Source organism: Nyctereutes procyonoides, unplaced genomic scaffold (assembly GCF_905146905.1).
Source record: "Nyctereutes procyonoides isolate TBG_1078 unplaced genomic scaffold, NYPRO_anot_genome, whole genome shotgun sequence".
NCBI classification, from domain to species: domain Eukaryota; kingdom Metazoa; phylum Chordata; class Mammalia; order Carnivora; family Canidae; genus Nyctereutes; species Nyctereutes procyonoides.
In genome coordinates this window covers 30,498,789-30,520,604 of record NW_026575052.1, presented here as the reverse complement: position 1 = coordinate 30,520,604, position 21,816 = coordinate 30,498,789, and the positions used below count along the sequence as shown (strand labels likewise).

Genomic DNA, 21,816 nt, shown 5'->3' with positions numbered 1-21,816 from the left:
TACATCTGGGTAAAAATAATTCCTCGATTTGCAGACACCTAGGTGATCACGGGCTTGAGGGTAAAAATAAAACTTGCTTTCTGACAGTGCAAATCTTGTCAGACTAATCTAATTTCTCCCTGCTTTGGGAGCTGGGCTCGGCCGTTCAGGAGGAACCTGCTGCGGGGTGGGGCTGCTGCAGTGCCGGGCAGGGCCTCCCGGCGGGGGGGACAGCCCCAGTCATCTCCGGCCCCGTGTCTCTGGAACCTGCTGCCAGACTGGATGGAGCGTCCCCAGCCTCTGCCATCCCAGGCGGGGAGTCTGTCCCAGGGGCGTCGGGCCACCAGGAAATGAGGGGAGAAGAAGTCAAGACGTTGTGTCTGTACAAAGGGTTTCAGTTGCTCTTTATTCCCTTTGACTTGATGCCAGCTGTTTGGATGTGTGGACATCATCTCAGCCCTCCACCCCGAGGGGGGATCATTCGGTCCTTCTCATATGTCCAAACCCTCAAGCTGGTGTCTCACTGGGTGACAGGGACAGGCTGCAGAAGGCCTTGCAACGTAATAGTGTGGGGATGAGCTGTGAGTTTGCAGCAATTGACCCTGCGGTTGGGATCGGAGTGTAGGGAATGTCCTGTCCCAGCTTTTGTCTCATGGAGGCCAGAGATCAGGAGCCATGGCGACATCTGCTCGATGCCACCTTTTACCTTATTTGGATGCAACTGGACAAGGTATTGCTGCACGGGTGTGTGGTCCTACCGAGAGAGCGAAGCTATCGTGATTTCTAAACCAAAGGATCGCTGACAAATGACTTCCAGAGGGTGTGTGTGGTCCGCGTCGCAGCAGGTGGAGGCGCTGCAGGGCCCCGGCCCGGTGTGCGCTTCAGTCCGCTTCCCGGGAGGAGTGAAGAGTCCTCTACTCTGGCATCGTGGGGCCTCAAGCCACCTAGTGCCTGTCCTGCCTGGGACACCCACCCGGGAGGGGGAGCTTCAGGAGGGCCGCCGGAGGGCCTCGCAGGGGCATCCTGGGAAAGCTGGGGGTGGTATTTAGTTTCTCCTTTCTCATTCCCTTTGGTGTCCTCCTCTGTCTCTGTCACCAAACTGGCACCAACAGTGACACATCTGCCCCATGTTTCCAATTTCGTGGCTTCATCACTTTTGACCCCATGATTGCCAACGGGGTCTATGCCGGCCTTCCTGCCACGGCTGGCTCCTCTGCTCTCACACAGTTTCTAAAATAAGACTTGGGTTCTAGTGTGTCCCATCACCCAAGGTCCGGCCCCAGCCCCACCGATCTGGGCATTTTTTTATTGTTCCCTGGTCATGCCATGCTTCCCCTAGGCAGGTCTGCTTGTCCCTCTTGGGGCTGAGGCCACCCTCACCTTTGCTTGTGCTGCTGCTTCACCTAGGATGTTGTTGTTGTTGTTGTTCTTCCTCCTACTCCTCCTCTTCCTCCTACTCCTCCTCTTCCTCCTACTCCTCCTCTTCCTCCTCTCCCTCTTCCTCCTCCTCCTCCTCCTCTTCTCCTCCTTCTCCTTCTCCCCCTTCCCCTTCTTCTCCCCCTTCCCCTTCCCCTTCTTCTTCTTCTTCTTCTTCTTCTTCTTCTTCTTCTTCTTCTTCTTCTTTCTTCTTCTTTCTTCTTTTCTCCTCCTTACTTCACTAGCAATCTTCCTTGGACCTTTAGGGCCCAGATGCTACTCACGATGGAAATGTCACCCAGTAGTCTGGCCCATGCTCGTGATGGTGGTGCTGTGGTCGTGGTTGAAGATGGTGTCCCAGTAGGGACCGTGGCAGATAGCTAAGCACCTGCTGAGTCAGCCGCTAGGGCGTTGTGGGGAAGACAGCTTCCAGCAGTCTGGGTACCGATTCTGGTTCTGTCCCCTATGAGCTACCGACCTCGGGCAAGTTATTATACCTTAGTGACTCAGTTTCCCACATACATAATGGGGATGATAAGAGCACCTACGTCCTGGAGCTAATCTATGTAACGCGACTCGCTATGTAATACATATTACAAGGCGTTATCACCATCTAGTAAATAATGTGACGTATCTGTGATCTCTAAAGCAGCCCACGAGGGCAAATGTTCTTATTTCCATTTTACAGATGAGGAAAGTGAGGCTCAGCAAGATGAAGTGAGTGTCCAGGGTCGCTCAGCTAACGCGCAGTGGGACTGGAATTTCGACTTTGGTCTCGCTGCCCTGACGGACCAATGTCTGCCTTTAATTTCTGGAGCACCTGGGGCTGTTGCCGTGAGGGTCACTGTCGGGAAACCCTCTGGTCCCTCCCCGTGTGTGCTCATCTGTCTCCTCGGATTGTAAGCCTCACGAGCCTCATTGTAAGCCTGGCCTCGTGCACCTGTGTACTTGTCCAGCAGTTGCCGGAGAGGCATCAAGGGCACAGGCACAGTGTCTGTGGATAAGGGACACAGGCAACTCCGAGGGTCCGGCCTCCCAGGGTTGTGGAGCAGCCGGGGGCGGCGCTCTGCCTCTCGGGGCAGAGCCATCCACACGGCTCCGTCCTTCGGGGTCAGCCTTCGGCTCCTTCTCCACGGTCACCTGGCCCTGGCGATGGGATAGTCCTGCCACCGCCCGTCCTGGCCCCGCGGGCCCGCGGTTCCCGCCACACCGCTGCTGAGCCTTCCTTTGGGACGGCCCCTCGGGGTGGCCTGGGGTGACGGCCCCCGTGACCTGGTGGGTCCTCACGAGCCTCCTCCGCTCCCTCCGAACACCCAGCTGCGCTCCTGGGTGACGGCTGGGTCACAGGGTCACCTCCGGCTGCCCGGCGGCTGTGGAGGCCACCTCTGGGAGGGACGACAGCCAAAGGGAAGGCCGTTGGGTACCAAATATCTGCCACAAACGATAAAGATGTGGAAAGGATTTTAAAAACAAACAAAGACATCCGGGCTCAGCCCCAGGGCCGCGATCTGCCTTCAGAGCTGGGCCCTGAAGGAAGCCGGGCCCTGCTGGGAGCACGGGCCGGGGCCTCGGGTTCTCCTGGCCGGAGCCCCTCTGACGGCTGATGCCCGTGGGTGGCGGTCCCGCTACTTGGCAACTGCAGGCTGCGCTGGAACCTGACGGGGATGGGAGGCTCGCCGCCCTGCAGCCCGAGGCATCGGAGGGCGCGGCCCGTGGGGCTCACCCCTGGTGCTCAGGCCCCCTCCCAGCTGCGCTGTGCAGCCTCGGCTCCTGTGGCCTCTGCGAATTCCTGCAGCAACAGCTCCTGGCAGCTGGGCCTCGGGGCGCTTCTCTTCCCCACCTTAAGGAACTTCCCTCGACGGGGTCGGGTCGGGTCGGGGCGGTCGTTGGCCTCAGGACCCCCCGCTGCTGCTTCCCGCCTAAGGAGATTCGTTTCTGGGTGTGGTTCCCGCCAGGAGTGCCCTGCGGCCGCCCATTCCCCGCCCCCGCCCCGAAGGCCAGGCGGCCCTTCAGTGTCTCCTTGGGGCTGCGGCCGCATGGCTGTAGGGCTCGGGGCCGCCAGGGTGCTGCTGCCGCGGGAGCCCCGCAGCCTGTCCGCCCCCTGTGGCCCCAACACGTGGGCCGTGCCTCGGAGCCTAACCCCTCGCGGGCGGCTCCCGAGGTCCAGGGGACCGTGGTGGGACGGAGACGGCCGTTCCCCTGGAGATGTGGGAGCCTCGGAGGGGCCGCTCCCAGGGGGGCCGGCGGGGGGGGGCGGACAGGGGCCGGCTGGCTGGGGCCACTCCTGGGAAGGGGCCGGGAGCAGCCCCGGGGGCGCTGAGTTAGTGGAAGGATGGAGCCCGAGGGATGCGGAGGCCGGCGGGTGCCTGGGCCGGGGCGGGGGGCCAGGGCTGCCAGTGGGTCTGCCAGTGGGTCTCTGCTGGGCCCGTGCCTTCCCCCCACCCCAGGCTGCCCATGGGCTCGAAGGCAAGGCCGATTGGATAACGGCGGCGAGGAAACCCACCAGGGTGGGTCGCGGATGCGCGGGGGCGCAGGGCAGGGCCCTGGGGTGACAGGGGCTTCAGGAAGAAGTGCCCACGCTAACATGTCAGCGTCATAATCATCAAGGTTGCGTCCAAGGCCTGGGAACAGCCCACCGTCCAAAGAAGGTGACGGTGGGAGGGAGGGTGCAGGCGGCAGGTGGAGACCCTGATGGCTGGGCGTCGGTGCAGAGACACCTGTCCTGGAATCTCGTGTCTGGCACGTCCTGTGCAGGTGACCTCAGCGGTGATGTCCCCTCCCTGGCAAGGGGGCGCTAATGCCCGCCTTGGGCTGCCAGGAGGACGAAGCAGGAGATGGCAGGAAACGAACCTGGCCCGGGGCCTGGTGCACCGTGTGGCGCGGTGAGGTAGGCCCGGCGGGAGAGGTCAGCGTCACTGGAGCCAGCTGGCCATGGCCCGGGCGCGGGTGGCTTGGCCCCAGGCAGTGGCCGGCCCTCCACTTGAAGGCCTGGGTCCTTCCTCCTTCCCCCTGGATCTGCGGTGCCAGTTGGGATGGCGGCCCGCGCAGAGGCCGGGCCCTTCTGTGCCCCAAGCTCTCAGCACCTCTTCTGATCAGCACCATGAGTGGATGTGCAGGGTCTCGAGTCTTACAAGGGCCACGTTCGGGATGTGCAGGGGGGCCGCCTCCTTGGACACCTGCCTCTGCGCACCCTGGGAGGCCCTTTCGGAGCGCTTGGTCTCCTGTTCGGGCTCCCAGGGGCCGGCCTGCCTTTGCTTCCCCCTAGAGCAGCTCTCCTCCTTCCTGCTCCCACCCGAGCCCAGGCCGGGGGGGGGGGGTCTGTGCACAACTGAGAAGGGCAGGCCTCACTGGCCCTCGGTGACCCAGGGTAGCCTGGCGCCTCCCTCTGTGGCTGGGTGCTGCCCTGGGAATCACCGTGGGGCGAGCGGTGGGCAGGGGCCGTGGCAGCCGAGTGCCATAAAGGAATGTGGCGTCAAGATTGCAAGGGCCCTCTTCCCTCCTCACCCCCATCCTGTGACACCAACCACCTTTGATGACTCTAGGGCCCACGCGAGTATGTGGGTAGCTGCCCCTTGCTTCCCCTCGTGCCACCCCAGATTAAGCATGGTCTTGCATCTCTTTCTTTTTTTTTGAGACTTTATTTATTTATTCACGAGAGACACAGGCAGAAGGAGAAGCAGGCTCCTTGCATGGGGTCCGATGCCGGACTCGATCCTGGGTCCCCAGGATCACAGCCTGGGCTGAAGGCAGATGCTCACCCACTGGGCCCCCCAGGTACCCCCTTGCATCTCTCAAAAAGGAGACTCAGTCCTCAAGGCGTTAGTGGGAATGTGGGCTTAGCTCATGGCTCGAAGTGGGCAAGACGGTCTACACGGCCGAGCACCCAGAATTTCCTGAAAGGGAGACAGGGAGGAGGACACGTGGGGAATGGAGAGGGAGGGAGGGAAGGGGCGACACCTGCATGGGGTCTTGCTTTCCCGAGTGTACTTCTCGGTGTTTGGCCACAGGCCCCCCTCCCTCTGTGCCCCCCCCAGCCCCGAGATCCCCCCCTAAGGCCCCGCTCTGAGCACTTCCCGCAGGACTTCTGGCTCTGGGCCCTGTCGCTTCAGCTTGTGTCCTCTGTGTCATCCCTCACTCAAAAACATTGTCCGGCGCCCTCCCCAGAGCCCCTCGACCGCGGAGGGGACCATGAAAAATCAAATCTTGCCACCAGCAAAAGGAAGGCTGCAAGGGTGTCAAACAGAGCGCATGGCCCACCTGCCTTGCTCCTGCACCTCAGTCCCATCCCTGCCTTCTCTGGGGGTCCCTCCAGCAACCCCTACCCGCCCCCTGAAGTCCCGTCGTGGTGACTCCTGAATGACTTAGGACTCTCTTCCTTCCAAGGCACGTGAGCACTTCTATTTGCTGGGACCCGGGAGGTGCATGTGGTTGCCAGGGGGTTGATTTTTTTTTTTTTGGTTAGGAATTTTGGAGAGGCCCCTCGGCACTCAGAGGCAAGTCACTGAAGGGGACGCTAACCCTGCCTCCCAAGTACTTACTGAGCGACGGTCTCACAACTGTAACGGGACTAATCATAGCAAAGTTGCTTTTCTGGTACAAAACATTCTTTCAAAATGTGCTAGACGCCTCGTGCTGCACAGACCCCCCCGCCCCGCTCCCCGGACTGAAGCAGAGGACTGGGCTCCCCTCATTCGCTGCCCCTGCGTCATGTCGCCCTGTCGTGGGCCTGTGCTGGCGGGCGGGCAGGCATGAGTCTTGCAGGGGCAGGGGTCCAGGAGAGCAGTGCACGGAGGGGAACAGGCGTGCTTCCCACCCGGCATAGCCTGGCGTGATGGTCCCCGTGCCAGTCTCAGTCCCCATCACCCCCATGCCCGCAGCCCGTTGGCACACCCCGCCAGAGCCACCGGCCAGTTTGGGCAGGAGTAGTAGGAGAGGGGAGTCGGGTGTGCACCTGGTCGTGCTGCAGCACATTCCCTGCTGTGGCCTGTCTGCAGTACACACGGCAGGAGCCTTCGGGCAGGAAAATAAGATGCCTTTATTTTATTTGTTATTTTATTTTTTTATTAAAATGCTTTTCTTTTGTTTATTTTACTTTTTATTAAAATGCCTTTATTTTATTTTTATTAAGTCTATGGAAATTTAAGTTGAAACAGAAGGGGGTATTGGCTGAAATTTTCCAGAGTTGTACTTTGTTTTCTTTTGGAGAAACTGCAGATCTAGTTCTTGATGGACATGACAAAGCATGTGACCCACTTACTTCAGGAGTATCCTTACTACATATATATATGTATATGTGTATATATGTACATAATGTGTATATATGTGTATATACACACAGATTTATATTATCATTCTCTATACCTCTGCAATACATATAAAATACTATGACATGTCTGTCTGTAGGGTATATGGGCTTCTATCTGTCTCTGTCATATGTCTGGGAGACTGCTGCATGAAGCAAATATATGCATGTGTCTGTATACGTGGGTGTATATAAAATGTCAGGGACACTTGGCATTAGAAGCCCCCCTCCCCCCCCAGCTATCTATAGCATTTTCATGGGACAATAAATAGAAAAGTGGGCAGACCGAGGACGCACCCCAAACTGCAGTTGCTTGGGGAAGAGGACTGACATACTGATTCACCGAGCTGCGCTGATTGCCGCCAAGCAGCCCGTGTCCAGCTCCGTTCCCCAGCTGGCCTCTGGCGTCCCCCGTTACAGCCACGCAGGGCTGCAGGTCCACACCCGGTGAAGCGGGCGCTGCGGCCCCGACTCCCGGGCTCCGTGCCCACCCGGCTCTGCGCAGGGCAGGCAGGCACTCCCGCCCCGTGAACCCAACCCAGCCGGCTGAGCAAGGTGCCTCAGGCCAGGAAGGGGGTGGGTGGGCAGAGATTTGTGATGGAGGTGACGCAGGGCAGGACGGGTTGGTGAGGCCTCCTTTTGTCTATGCTGCTGCAAAACAGGGTGGCTCTCCCCACGTGACTCACATCCTTAAGGCTGCTTCTCCTCCTGGGGCTAATTAGACCCACCTGAAGCTCAGGGATGGTGAGTTAATTGCCAAACGCTTACAATTATCAGGAGCCTACGAGGTGCTTCACCACCATAAAGCATTACATCTAATTATTGTTCATAATCATAAAGGTTCAGGAGTGCCAAGGGCTCCCATGGCAACCTTAACTCTTCTCTCTCTCACACACACACACAGTAAGAGATTTTTCATTACAGTATTAAGTGCAGCCCATAAACCTGCCATATTATTGGACAAATATTTATTTTTAAAGCTGAGCTGATCATAGGCCGTTCTGGGGTAATGATTCTTCTTCTAAAGACTCCAGACAGCTCCGGTCCTCAGCGTGACGACACACACAAGGCCCAGAATTTCAGCCAGTGCGCCAAGCTTGCTTCATCCGCAGCAGCGAATTATCAGACAGACGACACGGCAGAGGACACGGAGTGTGACTTTAGTGTCATGGTATTTCAATAAGAGTAGCCCAGATCACCCGAGAGTATTTACTCTTAGAAATAGCAGGGATGCCTGGGGGGCTCAGTCAGTTAAGCGTCTGCCTTCTGCTCCGGTCGTGATCTCAGGGTCCTGGCATCGAGGCCTGCATGGGGCTCCCTGCTTGGTGGGGCATCTGCTTCTCTGTCCCTTCCTCAAATAAATAAATAAAATCTTAAAAAACAAAACAAAAAAAATCCCCCAAATATTTTCCAGGCATTTTCATAGGCCAAACAGCACTGGGCTCTGAGTTGCATGAATGCATTGGACAGACGCGGTTCCTGGGCTGGTGACAGTCTCAGGAGAGTCGGGAGGTATCACGGTACAGGAGGCGGGAGCACACATCACGTTCCAAGAGCAGAAGAGGTCCTGGGCTACCCCTAGGGGCGGGAGGTCAAGCTCCCCGTGGAAAGAAAGACCAGCCATTTGGAGTTGGTGTTTCTCTTAAGCAGGATGGGTCAATTTTGGTGGAATCTCGTGGCGTTCTTGAAGCCGTGGGGCTAGTCCCATGATGTGCACCGACCCGGTTCCTGGACACGAGACAGCCGAGTTATGGTAGTTCCAGCAGAGGCTTCACCGTCTTTATGTCATCGGCGCTCTGAGGCCTTGGATGGGGTTGGGGGGGGGGGTAAAACACTGGCGGCCAGAGGTGCAAACCCAGGACAGGGCCTGGAGCTGCTGCACAAAGTCTAGGAGGTCTGTTCCCCTCCACAGATGTCCCCGAGCAACAGAACAGACTGCAGAGTGGCATACAGATGATTGCAGATTTGAATTTCATATTTCTGAAGGGCCTCAAGCACATACACGAGATGTTTAGAACACATAATAAAGTCCATGATAAGTGTCCCTGCGCCATCTCTCACCCCCCACCATGGTTCTTTGTCCATTTGCCTTCCAGGGAACATAGGAAGTTTACAGAGGGGGCTGAAACCTGCACGGCCAGCAAGGCCATGATGCCGGGTATGCAGCGTCGCTTTTCTTCCAAACCAAGCAGGAGTCCCCTTTTTTATATGCTCCAGACACTTACCTCCTAGACCTCAGGGAGGTTCCTCAGCCGTGCGGCTCTGACCTTCACCATGTAAGACACCTAAAGGACGTTGCATTGTTTAAGTGTAAGTAGGCCAATAGCATTTTCTCCTCTTCACACGGAGCACTCTGTAAAGTCAGAGTGTAAATCTCAGTAGCAGCTGAGGGGAGATGGGAATAGCTAACAGATCTAAAGGAAAGCCCTGTGTTGACAGAATCAAGATTCGGAATTCACATAGATTAGATTACTCATTAGCTGCTTCTTCTGAAGAACCGTGGTATTGCTCCATATTTTAAGCATCTCTTAAATAAGATTAATTTTTAGAATGACAGGTAACGCCACTCACAAGGGGAAAATAACAATTTACTTATCATCCTCGATTACTTGTTAAAAAGCATTTCATTGCAGTCTAGTCTGGTGAATCAGAATCTTCACCCAGAGATCAGTTATAACCATCCTGGTGTGAAGCTCATTTACTGGGGGGAAATGTGGAAGAAACAAAGACAACAGGGAGGACTAGGTCCGCAGGAGACCCGTGGGTGTTGAGTAGGCCTGTCTGTGGCCACACGAGGAGCCTGCATGGGGTACCAGGCAGCTTTTTTTATAATGTATTTAAGCACCAGCACTGTCCTTGTTGATCTTGACTTCAATTTAAATCATATTTATGTTCTGATTATAAAGTAGATACATAGCATTCGTTGGAAATATTTAGAAAAGTCTTAAAAGGCACAGAGGAGAAAATAGCTTTAAAAATTTTTTAAAAAATTTTTATTTATTTATCCATGAGATACACAGAGAGTGAGAGCGAGAGGGAGGGGGGAGGGCAGAGACAGAAGCAGGCTCCATGCAGGGAGCCCGATGTAGGACTCGATCCCAGGACTCCAGGATCACGCCCCCGGCTGAAGGCAGATGCTGCACCGCTGAGCCACCCAGGGATCCCCCGAAAATAATAGCTTTTAAAGGTGCACTGAAGACACATACTGGTGGCATCTTTTGTCTGATGCATTTATACCGACAGTGTTTTGAAAGAGGAACAGTGCTTGCTGGGACGTGCAAAGGCCCCGTGGTGAGAATAGGTTGGCATTGGCATATCCAATGAGGCACAAGGAGGCTAGTCTGGCAGGAACAGAAAAGACCAACAGCAAGAGGAAAAATGTTAGAAGAGGTGGTGGGAGAGATAAATCAGGGCTGGAATCTGCTTTCGTAGGTTAGAGTAAGGACTTGGGGTTTTATTCTGAACAAGATAGAAAGCCATTGAAGGGTATTCGTCAAGGGAGTGGTATAATATGAATAATCTTCTACGAGGATCTGTCTTCTTGGGAGAGGAGAGGAGGGTTGTGCAAGGACAGAGACAGGAAACCATGTCAGCAATCGAGGCGAGAGACGACGCTGGCTCTGACAAAGATGCGCGTGGTAGAGGTGTTAGACAAATGAGCCAAGGTTAGATTCCGGATCTACGTTGAAAATGGAGCCCACAGGACTCCTGACAGATTGTATGTGGAGTTTCAGAGGGGAGCAAGGATGGTTCCTGTATTTCTGTGTTGAAATACAGGAGAAGACAGTTGCCATTTACTGAGAAGTGGCAGGTTGAAGTCGGAACAATGGGAGCTTGGCTGTGGGTACATCACACCTGAGATGTCACGGGCACACGAGTGGAGGTGTTAAGTGGGCAGCAGGTGCATTTACAACTCTGGAGTTTAGGGGTGATGCCTGGGTTGCAGAATTAAATTTTGGAGTCGTCAACGTGCGGGTGGTATCTGAGGCCACTTGGCGGAGTGAGAGCACCCAGAGAGCGAGCGGACGTAGCGGGAAGATCTGGGGACCGAGGCTGTGACGTTGAGAGGACGACGAAGGAGCACGAGAAAGGAGCAGCCGGGCAGGCTGGAGGAATGCCAAGAGGCTGGTGTTCCAGGGTCAGGTGAAGAAAGGCTTTCAAGTGGAGGTAGTCTCAGCTCCTAAAAGAAAGCTGATGGTAGGTTCTGGAAGATTCGCTGAGCAATGACCGTTGGGTTTGGCGATGCTGGACTCGTCAGTGGCCTCGGCAAGAGCAGCTGCTGTGGGATACTGGAGGTGCGGGGGGTTCGCTAGGGGCTGGGAAGGGAGAAAGTGAGAGCGCAGCACTGGCCAGACGGCAGCACACGGTGAATGGCTGACAGCAGTCTCGAGACATTCACGGTCAAGGTGGTGGAACTAGGAAACGCACAAGCACCCACTCAGGAAAGAGGGACACACTTCCTTCTCTGGGCGCTGTTGAGGACCGGCTTGCAGGGGCGTCTGCCAGATTGGGGAGGGCGACGGCGTACAGTACCGAGAGCCTCAGACGCATGCACATGCAGCTGGCACATCTCTACAGAGGAAACGGAAATGCCCAGCAGAGAATTCCTTTGCCCTCCATCCACCGTCGTCAGAGGAGCAAGGTAAAAACGGAATAATTTGATAAAAGCAGCTCACGGTTTCCTGATGGTTTTCACTTTGCAAAAGTGCCTTTGCGCACATCACCTGATTCTCACAGCAGCAGGGGAGGGAGTCACTACCTCGTAAGTGAGGAAATAGGGACGTGGTGAAGGTCACGGGTGGTATGGATGGAGGAGCTGGGGCTCGACGCAAGTTTTTTTTTTTTAAGACTTATTTATTCATGAGAGAGAGAGAGAGAGAGAGAGAGAGAGAGAGAGAGAGAGAGGCAGAAGCAGACTCCATGCAGGAAGCCCAACGCGAGACTCGATTCCGGGACTCCAGGATCACGCCCTGGGCCAAAGGCAGGCGCCAAACTGCTGAGCCACCCAGGGATCCCCTGGACGCAAGTTTTTTTGACTCCAAATCCCAGCTCTCTCTGCTTTATCATCCTGCCTCTCCTAAGAGGCACACGTTGCTATCTTTTTTTCCAAGCCTGCCTTGCAACAGCCAGCTACCGGTCATGGGTCAGGCCCTTCCTGCGAAGAGACCATGTAATGCTCAGAACAACCCCATCACACAGTCACCATTGTCACCCTCACTTTACGGACAAGGAAACTGAAAGAGACGGACAGACTAAGCAGCCGGCCAAGAGTCATGCAGCGAGGATGTTGGGAGCTTGGAGTAGACCCTGGTTTCTTCACTGCACTTTGCCATTTTGTCTTCTTCACACCCGGCCCTTGAAGCAGGGAAAGCATCGGTGGACTTGACCATGGTCACGTCGATGGACGTTGATCCTAGTCCAGAACTCTGATAACTGGATCAAGAGAAGGGAATTTTGTGCAGCACCCTCTGGGGGTGGTACGTAGTGTTGGATACTTTGAAGTTGGGCATAAAGTTTCTTGTTCTGAGGAGGTGGTGGCATCAGCCAGCGCGCCATCCACGGTCTTACCCGACAATTCTGGAATGTAGGGCGGTAGGTCGAGTGGGCATTGCTTAGCCCCTTCTCCCCCTGTGCCTTCCTCCAACCCGAGGGCCAGTGCTCGCTTGCCTGGGTTGGACCTGGCCGGGGGCCTGCGCTGGCCGGTGCATGGTGGGGAGGTGCCGGGCGAGCACGGCTGTTGGTGGGCTTGTGGGCTGAGCCTCGGTCTCCGGCAGAGGACGGTCCCCGTGGCTCCTGCAGCCTGGGCCCAGAGCGAGGCGCTGAGCTCGCTGGGACTGGGCCGTACACCCGCGGGAGAGAGTCCGTGGCTTGCTGCTCCCGTGGCCCGGGTTCCAGAGTTGCCGGGCGCCCTGGCGGGGAGCGTCCCCTGGATGTGCCCACTGTAGCTGGAAAGTGTAGTTAGCAGCTTTAGCAATAAAGGGAAAGGTGGCACGGCGCGGTGAAGGAGGTCCAGGGCAGTTCAGGGTGGTCACGGGGGCGACCTCAGTGTCCCCCCCCACTCCGCCAGCTCTACTTCGGACGAATCTTTGAAGGGGAGGACACCAAGCTCCCTGTTTGTTTCTTTTGTCTTAGATGGTGACGGGGAGGCCGGGCACAGCCTAGCACCGCATAGGCAGTGGGCAGGGCAGGCGGACAGGGCGCGGGCCTAGGCAGGCACCCCAAGTCCTACCGACGTGACTGCGGGCGGCCGACTTGGGGGTCAGCTCGAGAAACCTGGTAAGCCCAGGCAGTCACATCCCTGCTCAGTTGAATGAGGGAACACATACCCTTCGCAGGTCGTGTAAGTCGAGGCGCAGAGAAAAACTGGGAGGGATGGGGGGGCCCAGTGTCGGGGAGGGGGGTATCCTGGAGGTCCTCCTGCAGGCGGCCCCGTGCCCTCTGTGCCCCAAGTTGCCCTCCAGCGGCCCCCGGGCCCTTCTGGTTTGAAGTTCCTGGGCTGTTCCCCCATTAGGCGTGACTGGCCGGCCACCTCCAGCTGAACCTCAAGCTGACCTGGGGACCTGCTGTTCTTCGCACACCTGCCACCCGCCCTGCGGCCACCCCAGCTTCCTTGTCCCCCTCACCTCCGTGGCTCTGAGGCTCTTTCCTGTGCTGTTTTGATGACCTTCTGTGATATTGAACGTATAGTTGAAATGCAAAGAGAATCAATTGAAATAAAACACCACCAAGTGTGTCCCTTTCCAAGTGAAGGGCAGGGAGGATTTGCAGGCTGATGATTAGCACGCACAACCACAGATCCAAGCTCAGGATCTGGCGCTCGGCCCATACCACACAGAAGCGGGGGGCAGGTGGCCTGCGGCCTGAAGGAGGAAGCTGCCCAGCCGTAGGGCCAGACCGGGACATGAGGCCCCGGGCGGTGTTGCCTAGCGTGGTAGACCAAGTATCATCAGCACTTGCTCATTTACAGAGGGAATCTAATTTCTTCTGGCAGTGATAAGAACACGTGGGGTTGTTACTACGCCCCATTTTGAAAAACCGTCTCATCATTCTTATTTTTTTTTAAAGATTTTATTTATTTATTCATGACAGAGAGAGAGAGTGAGGGAGAGACATGGAGGGGGAAGCAGGGTCTGTGCAGGGAGCCCGACGCAGGACTGGATCTGGGGACTCCGGGGTCATGCCCTGGGCTGAAGGCAGACGCTCAACCACTGAGCCACCCAGGCATCCCCAGCTCATCATTCTTTTTTTTTTTTTTTTATAAATTAATTTTTATTGGTGTTCAATTTACCAACATACAGAATAACACCCAGTGCTCATCCCGTCAAGTGTCCCCCTCCGTGCCCGTCACCCATTCACCCCCACCCCCCGCCCTCCTCCCCTTCCACCACCCCTAGTTCATTTCCCAGAGTTAGAAGTCTTTATGTTCTGTGTCCCTTTCTGATATCTCCCACACATTTCTTCTCCCTTCCCTTATATTCCCCTTCACTATTATTCATATTCCCCAAATGAGTGAGAACATACACTGTTTGTCCTTCTCCGATTGACTTACTTCACTCAGCATAATACCCTCCAGTTCCATCCACGTTGAAGCAAATGGTGGGTATTTGTCGTTTCTAATGCCCAGCTCATCATTCTTAAAAGCAAAATGAGTCTTTTGTTTGTCTATCTCTCTCTTTTTTTCTTTAAGCTTTTATTTATTCATGAGAGACACAGAGACAGAAGCAGAGACCCAGGCAGAGGGAGAAGCAGGCTCCCTGCGGGGAGCCCCATGCAGGACTCGATTCCGGGACCCTGGGGTCACGACCTGGGCCCAAGGCAGATGCTCAACTGCTGAGCCACCCAGGCGCCCCTGTTTTTCTATCTCTGAACCATAAAAAGCCAGTTTCAAGTGCTTCCATTGTGTCTCCTTATTCTCTACTCCTGGCATGAAGTCAAGGGGGCTGTGTGGACTGGAGCCGAAAATGGAGGCGGCAATAATCTTGGCTTGTAGGACAGGAGTCTGTGGTGCTCTTCCCACCCTGTCGACCAGATGTGGGCACTAGATGGGGCCTGTCCATTCAGGCCTGGCCAGGAAATCATCACTACAGTGTTTTAAATGTACAATGAGAATCTCTTTATAATAACAAAGAGTGGATAATTGATTGCTCAGATAACGCAGAGTAGCAAAGTAACATAATTTTCTAAATACAAAAAAAAAAAAAAAAGGCTTGGACAGACTTCAAGGGTGTTATGCTGAGTGGGAAAAGGCCAGTCTTTATACATTGCATACTGTTCCTAAAGTGACTGACAGAGGTAGGGAACAGCCCAGCGACTGCCAGAGGTCCGAGATGGTGGGGGCGTGGGCATGAGGACAAGGGGGTAGCACGAAGGGGATCCTTGGAGTGATGAGTGGCTCCATGTCCTGATCGCAGGGACTGCTGTCCAGCCCGGAGCATGTGATGAGAGGCGCAGGTCTGTGGACACAAGAGCCAGTGTCACTGCTGGTTTTATCACCGTATTACGACTGTAAGTTGTAGCCATTGGGGTAAACCCAGTGACCTCCCTGTGCTGTCTTTGTGATACCCTGTGGATCTACGAATCTATGGTTATTTCAAAGTGAAAAGGGTTTTTGGCTGTTTAGTTTTATGAAACCAGCATACTGTGAGGAAGAAAGGGGAAAGACAGACCACCATAGGCTGGGAAAAACTTTTTGCGGTACATTTATGCTACAGAGGGCTCATGTCCAAAGTTACAAAGCATTCCTGCAAGTCAATAAGAAAAGGGCGCAGGACTCACAACCACGAGCCACTCGGGAGCCCCCATCTGCATCTTTCTACCCCAGACTTCTTCTTCTTCTCCTTGTCGCCTTCCAAACTTTTGAGCAGGTGCATCAGCCACTTGCTACCGTCTGTGGATCTGTGTGTATTTTAACCCCTGACCACTTCTTCGGTCACATAAAGGGAATGACCAGATTTCATGCCAAAGTTCTCCCTGAGAGCTCCCTCCTCGTACCTTCAGGTTCACTCAAGAGTATGAGTTGTCATCGGCTTTCGGCTTGTACTCACATTCAGACCAACCCATCTACGAACTGGACTTAGGCTCTTCTCTCCTCTGTCTTCTGGTCCTAAGAGATCCCCTCACGTGGCCGTAGGTGTGAGCTGAAGGAGAGGCACTCTTCAGTTGACGCCATTCCCAGGGAGGGCTGAGAGCTGGCCGAAGGCCCAGCACTAGGAGGAACTTCTTGAAGGACAATCCGAGGGAGCCATGGCAGTGTCCACCAAAAGTATCAACCAAAGCTAGACACATGCCGACGCTATCACCCAGATATCGCGCTCTTGGGATCGGTGGGAGAGAAAGGAGAGTACATTTGTCCAAAAACAACAAAAAAATGACATAAAAAAAATTCAAAATAGCTTTTGTTCCCTGAAGAGCTCCAAGCTGGAAACAAACACCACACAGGTCCATGAGTAGGAGAAGAGCTAAGTACAGTAGGACTATGGTCATACAACGGAATATGAAACCATAATATAAAGGAATAAACTACCGATACCTACAATAGTGTGGATGAGTCTTACAGACATTATGTTGAATAAAAAAGCCAGAGCCTAGAGTAGATACAGTCTGATTTCATTTCTATCATTTGTCAGGGACACTCAAAACTAATAGTATTTGAAGTAAGAATAGTCTTTACTTCCAGTGAGTTTGGTGGATATGGCCTAGGAGCTTTCTGGGCTGGTAGAAATTTTTTGTATCTAGATCTGGACTTTGATTACATTGAGGTAGATAGAGATAGATAGAGATATAGAGAGAGACACATTTCATTTTTTTTGTATTTTATATCTCAGTTAAAAAAACAAATAAAAAGCATATTCAAGGGAAAGAGAACATGAAAGTGTATGATAAAGAAGCCATGTGAGTTCCTTAATATGCGACACCTCTGTTTGGACTTTCTTGGTTCTTTTTTAAGAGGCAAAGCCTCAAGGCATCAATACTAGGTAAATTCCAGTTTGCTATTATTGATACTTTGCTTAGAGTCACAGTGTTCTGGATTTACCCGATCCGATTCTTCTTTGGGACTTGGGGTTTCTACCCAACGCCCCTTTCCATTTTACAGCAGCGTCTTCTTTCTGACTTTTCCTGGAATAATTTCTGTTTCTGGAACCAACTGCCTTCTGCAAAATATAAATGTGCTCCAGTTCCCCTGCCTACACCTGTAAATATTGGCCCGCAGCTGATGTCCCTCTTTTATTTTGGAAGCATTTGATGTCACTGTCCCTTAGCTATTTTCAATTACCCTGTCATTTCCCTTTCCCCATCCCCCAAGGCTTTCCATGTGTAGATGATTTAGCAGGATTCAGGAATCAGATATTTAAAGGGACCAGCTTCTTTTGAAACAAGACAGTTTTTTTTTCCTGCACCAAATTAGCCCTGTTCACACTACGATGTGAGTTATGATATGATAGGGTCCAGTGTTGTTCCCATGGTGAATATACCAGGCAATCATCTATCAGTGTCGGGGGGTAGACAGGTGCAATGGGAGCATTCTGATCGCGTCATTTAACCCTTTTCTTCCACTGTAAAATAGGAAAATAGGAGGCAATAGAATTGCTGTGGGAATTATGGCAACACACAGAAAGCACTAAAACAGTTGCTGACAATGGTGAGCACCCTAAGGAGAATTTTGATCAGAGCCATGTCGCTCACTGAGCATGTGCAGGACACATCCATGGAAACCAACGACAGTGGGAAAATGTCTCCTGCACAAATAAATGCACCTCGCTTGGGAAGGACGAGTCCCGAACAGGAAATGATCTCCAGTTGTTGAAAGGTAACAGGGAAAGAATGATTTGTGACGTAGGGAGAATTTCTTTAAAGACCGAGCTGAATTAATTATTAAAGACGTACGTGATGCGTAGGCAGGATAATATCAAGGAGTTCTAAATTATTCATACTTTATCGCTCTTCGTCGGTGGGTGTTTTTGACACGGCTCATCTTCTGCTGGGGGATTCTGTTCTTGGCCCAGAATATTTTCTGATGATGCGCCTCTCCCTGAGAAGATCTCGAACCATCTCATTCATTTGAAATAATCAGTTTCTTGAAGTCCTGGTCCCAAGCATGCTGCTCTTAGCAATATCTTCAGGCTGCAGATCGTAGCTCCTACTTTAAGGGTGTGTGAGATGGAAGAGAGGTCTCCGAGGAGCAGGCCAGTTTTGAATATATAATCAACCCCCTACCATTCCTGAAAATCTTGGTGCTAGAGGTAACAATGAGGTTAGGGGGGCCTCACCCTTCGTGTGCACCCTAGCACTTCCCTATGGGTCGTCACCTGGTGCCTCGGAGCTCCAGATGGTCTGGGGAGGCCCATGTGCTCTATCGAGTGTGTTAATTAAAGTCACGCAGCTCTTGTGACATGCCCACACATTTCCTGAGCCAGACACAGGTGTTATGGGAAGGGGGTGGAGAAGATCCCCTGATACCAAACTGCACGGAAAAAAAAAAGAGGGAGAGTGCTTGTGGTCAGCTATGAGGAGAATTTTGACAAGGGCTGAGGGCTCCCTGAGGAACCTGGGTCTCTTCCTCACCTTTAACCATAAGGAGAGACTCAGAGGCCTAAGAGTCCTGTGCAGATTAGTTGTGGTGGGTGTATCGTGAGCATCCCCATCCTCACTCTGCCTCCCCAGGATAAAGGATCATGGGGTCCCAGCAAAGGTCAGATGTTTAGGATAGGTTCTAGAAGAACCTAATCCGATCTATCTATCTATCTATCTATCTATCTATCTATCTATCTATCTATCATCTATCTATCTATCATCTATCTATCTATTTTTTTACGTGAAATTTTCCCCAATCTACAGAGCCCAGGCTATAAGAGAGCCTAAACCTAGGATATGGGGTGGATGTGGGGCAGTGGGGGAGTGGGGAGCAGGAAATGGGAGTTTGATTGGGTTTCTCTTTGACCACTGTATCTGGCCATAGATGTTTCTACTCTAGGAATCTCTATGCCAAGAAGCTTACTTGACTGGTGTCCTTTGAATTAAATTAGAAACTAGGAATTTGAGAGAGATGATTAAAACCTTAATTGAGGGGGCGCCTGGGTGGCTCCATCTGCCTTCGGCTCAGGTCATGATCCCGGGGTCCTGGTCCCTGCTCCCTCTCCCTCTCCCTCTGCTGCTTCCCCTGCTTGTTCTCTATCAAATAAATAAAATCTTTAAAACTACACACACACACACACACACACACACACACACACACACACACACCTACATACATACCTTAATTGGGCCCATCCACAGCATTTATCTTCATTTTGTAACTCTACCATTATCCGTATCTCACTTTTTGACATTCTGGCCAGCTTCATTTGGGTTGATTGATTCCATTTATTTAATATTTTATTTAAATTCAATTTGCCAACATACAGTATAACACCCAGTGCTCCTCTCACCACGCGCCCTCCTCAGTGCAGTCCATCGATCCTAATAGGGTTTTGGGGTCTCTAGAAGGTGGGAGAGGAGGGGCCGCCGTTCCTAGTCTTGGGTGTCAGGCACACCTGTGAGGCCCAATCCAGTCCGGCCCTGGGTCCTCCCCGGCGGGGCTGGGCAGTCCCGTGGGATTGCCGGGTGTCCCCGGGGACGGGCTGGGGGCCAGGAGGTTCGGGACGGTGGGGCTCCCTCCCACTGCCTTCTCACGTGCCCGTTGCACCCCCTCCTGTGCCCTCCAGACCCCCAGGGCCAGCCTTCTTCGAGTGAGTTCGTTCAGAAGAGCGTCCCCAGGTGGGTTAGTGTGGCTGCTCCTACTGTTCACCTGGGTCAGGGGGGAGGTGTCCGCCGCCTCGTCCCGTCCGCCTCGCCCCACACGACAGTGACCCGTGCCGTCACTTCCAGCCGCCTGTCCCCGTCTCCGCTTCATGTTCGGCCTGCATTTCTGAACCCGGGTGTCTCCCCTGCGGACCCGCGGGAGCCCTGGATGCACCTGGCGGGGGACAGGCCCTTGGCCCCCGCGGCTGCCAAACTGGCTGACCCCTCAGTGTGTCTGCAGGCCCTTTCATTCTTTTTTTCTTTTTTTAAGATTTTTTTTTTTAAATTGAGAGAGCATGAGAGTGAGAGAGAGGGAGGGTGGGGAGATGGGCAGCGGGAGAGGGAGAAGCTGACTCCCCGCCAAGCAGGGAGCCCAGAGGAGGGCTCACGGGCTCGTGCCCCCCGCCCCCAAGGCAGACGCTGGGCCACCCAGGCGCCCGGGCCTTTTCATTCTTAGGACTCAGTTTCCCCTCCCTCAGATACCTTAGGAAGTCTCCCTGCCGTGTTGTGTGATGGCTCCTTAGATCTGTGCACGCATTTTCTTGCAAAACCCCAGCCCTGTCTTGCCCCTTCCAGCAGGAACCCTGGTTTTCTTCAAAAAAAGGCCCCCCGACAGCTCTCCTTGCCTTCCTGCCTCCCCTTGGACAGGTCCCCCATGCCCGCCAGCTCGTCTGCGGGTCCATGTGGGGGTCCGGGGAGGCCTGGGGCCTGGGAGCGCGTGGGCCAGACCCACCACCGGATTTCTTGCTGTATCAGCGTGGCTCCAGGAGAAGGAGCTTGGGGTGGGGGGCCTGTAGAGGGGGGCTCACACTCCCTTCCCTGGGCTCTAAAACCTGCGGCTCCGCATCTTGCTGACGCCCAGGGCGGCGTTGTCCCCCCGGGGCTGGGTGGCCGGGGTGCAGGGGCATCTGGCTGGGGGTGTGTGTGTCCCCAACAGACCAGGTTTGGCTACTTGCCCCTTGACAAACCCAAAGGCAGAGAGAGGAGCGGGGGTGAAGCAAGAAGGGCACTAATGTAGGGGGGCCGCCCCCCACCCCCGGGAAGACAGCGGCTGGGCTCGGCAGGCCCCGGAGTCCAAAAGTGCCTCCTGGTTACACAGGGTGAAAGTGGGACAGGGGCCCTGGGCAGCGGGGTCAGGCCATCACTGACTTGCGGTCAGCTAGGGGCAGGGACCTGCGGGCTCAGGGCGCCTCCGTTGCTCCAGGGGCTGGTTTGGGCCCTGATGCCTTCTCTCCAGTGGCCAGCAGGGACGGCTGGCCCAGGGGCTGAGCCTAGGACAGCGGTCACTGCACTGAGGCCCGGGGACCCCAGCGCGGGAGCCCTGCCGCAGCGCCCCCGGGGCAGCTCTGACCCCCAGCCACTGGGGCCATGGGTCGGTCTCCCCATCTCCCACGATGAGCGTGTCACACGTGGCCTTCTCCTGGGGCCACCTCGCCGCGCCCACCTCCCCTGAGGGTGGCACCCGCCCTGCTCTGTCCTCCCTGCTTGGAGGCGCCGCTGTCCTCTCCTAGAAGGGATGGGGCAGTCGGGGCGGACCTGCTGGGGGTCACCCTGCGTCCCCCCACCAGGCACACTCATCCCTCTTCTACAACTTTGCACCTGCGCCTCTGGGTTGCCCGTCATGGCCTGGAGCACGGCGGGCAGCCCACACACGCGTGCCGAGTGCGGGAATCTCATGGAAACTTGCTGTGTAGACGTGTGGTGGGTGACGGGGCGGCCGGGAAAGGAGCCACAAGCTTGTCGGGCAGGGAAGGCCGAGGCAAGTGTAGGACCCGGACGTGCGTGTGTGCCCATGGCTGCTGGGGTCGCCGCGGCCCTGCCCCGGGCCTGCCCGAGGGCGCACAGCTGAGCCAGGCGAGGCTGGTGAGGACGTGGGCCTGCCCACGCAGGTGCTCGCAGGCAAGCCCCCTTGGTCCCTCCATTGTGTGGGCGTCACTGTGACCCCGTCATGTCCATCCCAAGCCCCGGGGCCAGGGCAGGTGGGGGCACGGTGCCAGGTGCGGCGGCCTCACAGGTATCCAGGTGGCCGGGGAGCGTGGTGTTCATGGACCCCCCCCTCCCCCGCCAGCTTCTCAGCGACCACAGTGTGACCTTCATGCACACAGGCTGTTGCAAGATCCTCTGCTACCATCGGCCTCGTTGTCTCAGGAAACCTTCGGCCAGGCCTGGTTGGACAGTTCTTTCCTGCCGGGCAGAAATACGTGCAGAATAGTGCTTGGCTCTCCATTCCTTGCCCCTCCACTACCCACCCCCTTCTTCTAGAAGCTTCTCCTCCCTTCTCAAACCACCCGGAGAGATTTTCGGAGTGCGTTTCCCAGCCAGCTCCCCTGGCTACAAGGAGA

The 21,816-nt window shown here is 54.8% G+C and overlaps 1 long non-coding RNA gene across 3 annotated transcripts in view; it reads left to right on the top strand.

The window, feature by feature from the left end:
* Nucleotides 1-21,816, top strand: part of LOC129513827 (uncharacterized) — an 81,022-nt gene that overhangs the window by 36,590 nt on the left and 22,616 nt on the right. The window contains exon 1 of one of the 3 annotated variants that reach the window (XR_008665308.1): nucleotides 17,416-17,504. The exons of the other annotated variants lie outside the window; for them this stretch is intronic. This is a non-coding gene — a long non-coding RNA (uncharacterized LOC129513827). Of the gene's footprint in view, nucleotides 1-17,415; nucleotides 17,505-21,816 lie in introns of those variants that run through there. 3 annotated transcript variants of the gene reach the window in all.